Source organism: Nannospalax galili, unplaced genomic scaffold, assembly GCF_000622305.1.
Source record: "Nannospalax galili isolate Female #2095 unplaced genomic scaffold, S.galili_v1.0 scaffold744, whole genome shotgun sequence".
In the NCBI taxonomy this organism is placed as follows: domain Eukaryota; kingdom Metazoa; phylum Chordata; class Mammalia; order Rodentia; family Spalacidae; genus Nannospalax; species Nannospalax galili.
In genome coordinates, this window is record NW_008351509.1 from 880,091 (window position 1) to 887,311 (window position 7,221).

The window sequence follows — 7,221 nt, forward strand, 5'->3', positions numbered from 1 at the left end:
TGCTTTTGGAAGCCCTTGTCAAGAAACTCCAATGGACTCTCATATGAACATTTGAAAATTGCCCTGTTCTGATGCCTTTCTAGTTCCCTGTCTAAAACTTGTAATGCTAATTACTCTTGCCTTTACTTCTCCTTCACACCACCTATTCACCAGTCAAGGACTTTCTTTTCCCCCTACAGATAAGAGTTACGTGATTTGGGAGTCTTTTATATAGACCCACTGAAGGGGTACCCCAATTGCCTCACCCTGTGTCCCTGCTCAGCATGGAAGAAGCCAGAGCAGTCTATGTCCTGATTCCCTATCTGCAAGCTGGGTAACCTCTTCAGAGAATGGTGTGATAAGAATAGGAGGTAGGAATGGGCTAGGCAGTTAGTGTAAAAAGACCCCAACTAAAAGTAGTCAGTTTCTTGACTAAAAGTCAAAACGTCCTTGGGCCTCTTAGCAGCATACTCCATTCCAAAGGCCAAAAATGTTGAAAGAATTTGGGAACTCTTATTTAATCCTTCAAATATTTTAGGGTTACCTCTTCAGAGCGGGGAATGTTAGAGTAGCAAAAAGCCCCATTTTAAAAAGAAGAAAGTACATGAAATTATTAGAAAAAAGTGATGGGGAGAGATGGGAGGAGTTGAAGGGGTAGGAGTGGGTATGGATTTGATCAACACACCTTGTATGCTTGTATCACTGAATGAAATTCTCAATAAATTATTTTAAAAATAAATAAAATAAAATAAAAATGAAACAAGACAAAATGTGTCAGTGTACTCCAGGGTATACACACAGTGGGAGGGGTTGAACGGCAAGGGAATGAGACAGGTAAGTCAAATCATAGGGATACTGACTTTAACATATCAAATCAGGGAATACAGCTCAGTGGGAAGAGGGCTGGCCTAACATACTAGGGGCCCTGGATTAGATTCCCACTATGACCTAAAATGAGCTGGTCAAGCCACACAGGCCTGTAATGTTATCCCTGTCACTCTAGAGGTAGAAGTTGGAAGCTCAGGACTTACAAACGCTCATCTGCAGCCTCAGTCAGTTCGAGGCCCACCTGGACTACACTGGACCTTATCTCAAAACAGACAAAAAGAAAAGTTAGATCCTTGCTATTTGGGGGTGGGTGAGAAAGCTCAGTGAGTAAAACACGTGCCACACAAATCTGACCACTTGAGTTTGATCCCCGGAACACACATAAAGGTCAAAAGAGAGAAACAAGTCCAGAAAATCTCAAATGGTCAGCAAATGAATTATGTTTCTGGTTTTGTGGCGGCAGGCATGGATTAAGGCTAAAATATTGGAATATTTCTGTGTTTGTTTGTCCTCCAAATCCATGATGGAAAAGTGTGATATTCACATGCCATTTGTCAGTGACCTGGAGGAGGCCTAGGGTAGAAACTCTAAACCAATCCCAACATGTTCTTCCTATGATCATCTGTCAAAGTTGTGTCTTTAGAGGATGTCCCTCAGGTCCTCTGCTGCCCACTCACCCAGGATTATCTTTTTGGTTTATGTTACTGATTGAATTGTTCCCATCCATATTACTGAATTTCCAAGTCTCAGTATACTTCCAGAGCTGACCTTACATGGAATTAGGGTCAAGAGAGAGTGTTATGGCTTGGATCCGAAGGCATGTGTGCTAAAGGCTAGTTCTTAGCTGATGAGTTTCAGGAAGTGACTGCCTCAGTAGAGGCCCAACTTCATCAGTGGATTAGCCTATCAATAAGTTCATGATTCATTAAGCTATTGAGAGGGGCAGAAAGTAGGACATGGCACTTGGCTGGAAGAAGCTGGCCACTGGGATCATGCCCGGGACTGGTATCTTCACATACACCCTGCTTCCTGACTGCCATTAGGAAAGCTAATTTTCTCTACCACTCTCTTCTGCTGTGATCTGCTACCTCTTTCATAAACCCAGAAGCATGGAGCCAAAATATGTCCTTCTGAATTAAATTGATGTGATGGTGAATATTAACGGTCAACTGGACAGAACATAAAATCTCCTTGGAGATGGGATTCTGGGCATGCTGTGGGTTTACTTTAATTTGTGTTAACTGAGATGGAAAGATTCGCCTGTTGTGGGTGGACCCATTCCCTGGCTGGGTTCCTGGACTGTAGAAATGAAGGAAGGAAGCTAAGAATGAGCATTCATCAATCTCTGCTTCCTGATTATGGATGGGATATAAATAGCTGCTTCAAGCTCTTTTGCTAATGACTTTTACAATGTGAATGTTCTTTGGGCTAATGACTATTACCTAATCTTGTAACTAGTTACTGTTTGTAATGTAAGCAAGCTCACTGAGCCATGTGCTCCTCTTGTGTCCTGGTCATATGGCCTTAATTCCTCAGGACACTGCCTTGTGTATGGGTATGTCTATGCATGTTTTTCATGTCAAAGCATCAAGTGTTGCAACAGCACTTTTCTCATTGCAAACAATGAAAGAAACTGAGAACTGTCTGTTTGTAGTTGTGTGTGTGGTAGTCTAGGTCTAGGAATCTAATAAAAGTAAGTGTGAGTCTGACTTTTACGTCCCCATTTCATGCTGGGGATACTATTTCTGTGAAGAATGAGCAAAGCCCTCATTCAAGAGCACAGTTCTGAGAAAAATCTGACGGGACAGCCATTCTTTCTGCAAATCAGCTCCCCTCTTGGCATTAAAATGGATGGTAAGAGTCAGGCTGTCTTTTTTAAGCATCACTATAATGTGGCTCAATAATGTTGCACACTCCTTCTGCTTTGACTGTCCCATCATGATGGACTGCACACTTGAACTATGAACTGAAATAACCCTTTCTCCCTTAAGTTACTTTTGTCAGGGTATTTTATCACAGCAACAGGAATCAAATCATCTATGTTGATTTGCTCAAGTATTGCCACAGATGCTACTAAATGAGGTCATACTGGACTTGTAATTTCTATGTCCCCAAACTGATAAGCCTCTCTAAAAGAAGAATTCACCATGTATGATATAATGTTTATCTACAAACCACATACACATACACACACACACACACACACACACACACACACACAATAGTGAGGAAATGTTTTTAAATCTTCTCCTTTTTCAGTGTGACTTAGCTTTACTCGTCTCTTATACGACATCAGACCTCTAAGCATACCTTCTTATGAGCTTGACTCTGACGTTTAAGGGGATTTTTAGAATTTAACCCACAAGAAAGTCAAGACTGTCCTTAACTTACAATCATTAGGTGTTGGCTGATTTCTGAAATACATTCAAGGCTAACATTTACCTCAGAAGATTTATGAATGGTGGGACCTGTACAAACAACAATTTAACCAAGCAAAAATTAAGATAAATAAAAATTTGTTATGGTCACAGTGTAACGGGCCACGGAGGTGAGAGTGGCTACTCCAAATAGGCTCTACCTTCTTTAGGGCCATTAGTAAAGAGGGGTGAGATACAGGAAAGTTCAGGCTTTGTCAGTGAGATAAGTGGCTACATCTGGCAAGGCCTCTCTCCTCATGGTCTCTCATGAGGGGAGAAATGTGAAGCAAGAGCAAAATAAGGAATTTTAGACATAGGGGTAGCAAGATACCCCTATCCTATATCCATCTGATCCAGATCTCCAATTTTCTGCATTCAAGTATGAACTGAAGTTTAACCAAAGAATAAAAATGGCCTCTAATTGGAAATTCCATTACAGGTTAGAGGATACTTTAGTTTGCCTCCATTTATAGACATTAACTAACTAATTGTGGGTATAAGTCTTCAAATATCTACCCAAACATAGCTAGGGAGAAAACTCAAGTCAGGTGACAGTAAAGGCAGATACTTTTGTTGACTTGATTCTCTTTGATTATGAGTGCTAACTGCCATGTACTCATGAACTTATAAAAAGTTAAATGTATCAAAGAATGGCCCTTCAAAAATCAAGAGTTCTGACTTTTGACACATCCTATTCCCAATGCAAGACCCAGTAGATTCAAGTATAAATTAAGCAAATGCTTTTTTTGAATGCTAGTAAATTTTCATGCACTATTTGAACTTAGTGGAGAAGGGATTTGGCACTGGATATGGGATTTGGCCTTCCCACTTCAGACCCAAGCTTATTTATCTCAAAATGTCTTCTGAATGTTCATGAGACATTCTGAACCCATGACTCAGTGACCAAGAGGAAGATTAAAAAAAAAAAAAAAAAAAGCTCTCTAATAAAAACATTATGCCCTGGAAAACAGACAGCTATCTAAGAAATATAATATTACCAACAAATGATATTATTTATTTGTCGAGATTCTATGGCAAAATCAGCTTAAGGGATCTCTACTTGCCACTAACAAATTTATTTGGGTGGGAACTTCCCACTCAAAGTATCTACCCTTCAGGCTTCAGGGGAGAGGGGAAGCACCCTTAACCTGGCCACTTTTTAAAACCAAAAAGACTTGAGCCCATTCCCTCCTTAGCTCTAAAAAAACAGAATTTACTTTCAGTTTAGATGTAGTATACTTCAAAAATCCCCCATAAACAAAAGACAGCCACTCTCAAGCTTGCCATGACTGCTACCTCCAAGCTTGCCATACTTAAAACAGCAAGTGGCACCTTACTTATCCCTAAAGTAATAGAGAATTTGCTTATGTTATAGAAAAAAAAATCCTTATAAACTTTTGGGAACCCATTTTAAAATATATTGATTTAATCTTAGGTAATTCAAGGTGGACTATAAAAAAGTTTTATGCCCAAATGTTATTGATTCAGATTACATCAGTCAAATTCTTTTATAGTTTATTTTCAGCTGTTCCAAGAAATTCAAGGTTAACTTAATCAGTACAATTGGTTTAATCTTAGGTGATGCAAATTGGACTACAAGCAGTTTTGTTTGCTTGGAAGTTATTGATTCATTTTATACTGGTCAATAATTATGGTTTATTTTTGCTACTCTAAAAAATTCTGAATTTAACTTAATTGGCAAAATTTGTTTATTGTTCACTTTTGTGAAATCAAATATTTCTTTGTCACTAGAAACTTATGAGAAAATAGATCTTGCTTAGTACCCATCTTTCCTCACAACAGATGGTAAATTTATTTATTAATGTTATTTATGCTTTATGGTATTAAGATAATTAGTAAGAAGAGAAAATTTAAGAAGGATGTAAAAATGGAAATATTTTTAGTAAAGAAAGATTTGAGTATAGAGATTAAGATGGCTGGATGTTTCCAGAATGGAAAGGAGTTATGTGATGATGATTCGAGTAAGGTATTTTAGATATGTAAAAGATGAGACTTAAAGATGTTACTTATAATCTTAAAATTTATAAAGTTCAAACAAACCTATTTAAATCAATGGAGTTATTGCTTTAATCTTGTTAACTATTAAAAGAATTGGCTTAGAAAATAAAATATATGTTGGATTAAGGTTTATTTTAAGAGCATTTAATTTTGGCTATATATTACACAATTCTTATAAACTACCACACTGTTATAATAGATCTTCTGGGTGTTTGATGACCTAGAGTCCACTCTTCTGTTGTAGTCCCACAAAACTACTATATTATTGTTATTGATTTAAAAGTTTGCCTTTTTATTTTTTGTTTTTTCAAGAAAAGTTTTCTGTGTAGCCCCAGCTGGCCTGGAACTTACTATGGAGGCCAGGCTGGCTGACCTTGATCTCACAGAGATCCACCTGCCTCTGCCTCCAAAGTGCTGGGATTAAAGGCATGTGCCACCATACCTAGCAAAGATTGCCTTTTTAAAGATCTGCCATTTCTGTACCTGCTTTCAAGAGCCAGGCATTTATGTCTAATTTTTAAATGGACAAAATTCAATCAAGGCATGATCAGTAACCTCTGTCAATATTGAAAAAATACATTTTCTTAGAAAAAATCCTAATACTTATATATTTCATTATATGAATAATATCTTGTTAACTATTACTAAAGATATTAATATTATTGTTTTGAATGATTTACAAACTTCATCAAATAACTTTATTGACAGCTAGCATCAGACAAAATTTGGGTAAATGTTTATTTAACCATGTTGGATATATTATCACTAACCTTTTCATCAAGCCTAATAAATAACAATTATCTGTTCCCCAAAAGATAATATTAAATTCTTCCCAACAGTTTTTAGGATTCCAATTGACTTCAGGCCTTCCCTTGGAATTTCCAATTTTTGGTTTTTTTTTTTTAAGACAGCCTGGTTTATAGTCACATTGTGGCACATCTCTTTTTCTATTACAGCAATTACAGTTAGAAGCTGATTTAAAACAAAAACAGCCCCAGCCTCATTCACTGTCCCATCTCCCCTGCCCTTCTCTCCTCCTAACCTGGGTCCTGTCCCATTCTTTGTCTTGGCACCCCAGACAGTGGGAGAACCACCACTGCTTCCTGTTTCTTTGCACCCAGACCAACCCAGTTTCTTCTAGTGGTCCCCAGGAGCCCCCTGGGCCTGGTCCCGCCCTCATCTCCCTCTGCTTCCCTAGGCTGCACTGCCGCCAGCCTCTTTCCTGGACCCCGGGGCTGACGTCTAGGCCCGGGGCCACCACTGCTTCCTGATCCCTTGCATCCAGACAGACCCAGTTCCTTCTCAAAGTCCCCAGGAGCCCTCTGGGCCTGGTCCCACCCTCACCTCCCTCTGCTTCCCTGAGCTCCACAACCCACCAGCATCTTTACTGGGCACTGGGGCTGACATTTTGGCTTCCTGATCCTTTCCATCCAGACCAACCCAGCTCTTCAGTGCAGTCCCCAGGAGCCCTTAGAGCCTCTTCCCACCCCCATCTCCTTTTGCATCTCTGAGTGTCACAGCCACCAGCTGCCCAAGACCAGCATCTTTCCTGGGCCCTGCTCCCAGGCCAGTCCAACCCCCAAATTACTGAGGCCAAAATCTTTCCTGGAAGGATACAAATCTTAGGAGAAAGCCTGAGAGCATCTGATCCTCATCTGACTTGGGCCTCTGTGGGAACTCCTGAAGACAAAAGCAATCTGGCCACTCCAATATAAAATCAAAAGAGAGAACAAGAAGCTTAGATGAACCACCTTTTCATGCCTAAAAAGTAAACAACAAAGCCACATAAAGTTTACAAAAAGAAGCAGGCCTAAACTTCAAGACCTGAGTCTCACAGAAGAATCAGAAACTACAAAAGAAATTCACATGTCCAAAATCACAGAGAAAAAATAGTAACATGAAAAAACAAAATAACATACCCCCTCCAAATACCAATAGTCCTCTAGAGGAGTACAGTGAGAACCCCCTAGAGATAATG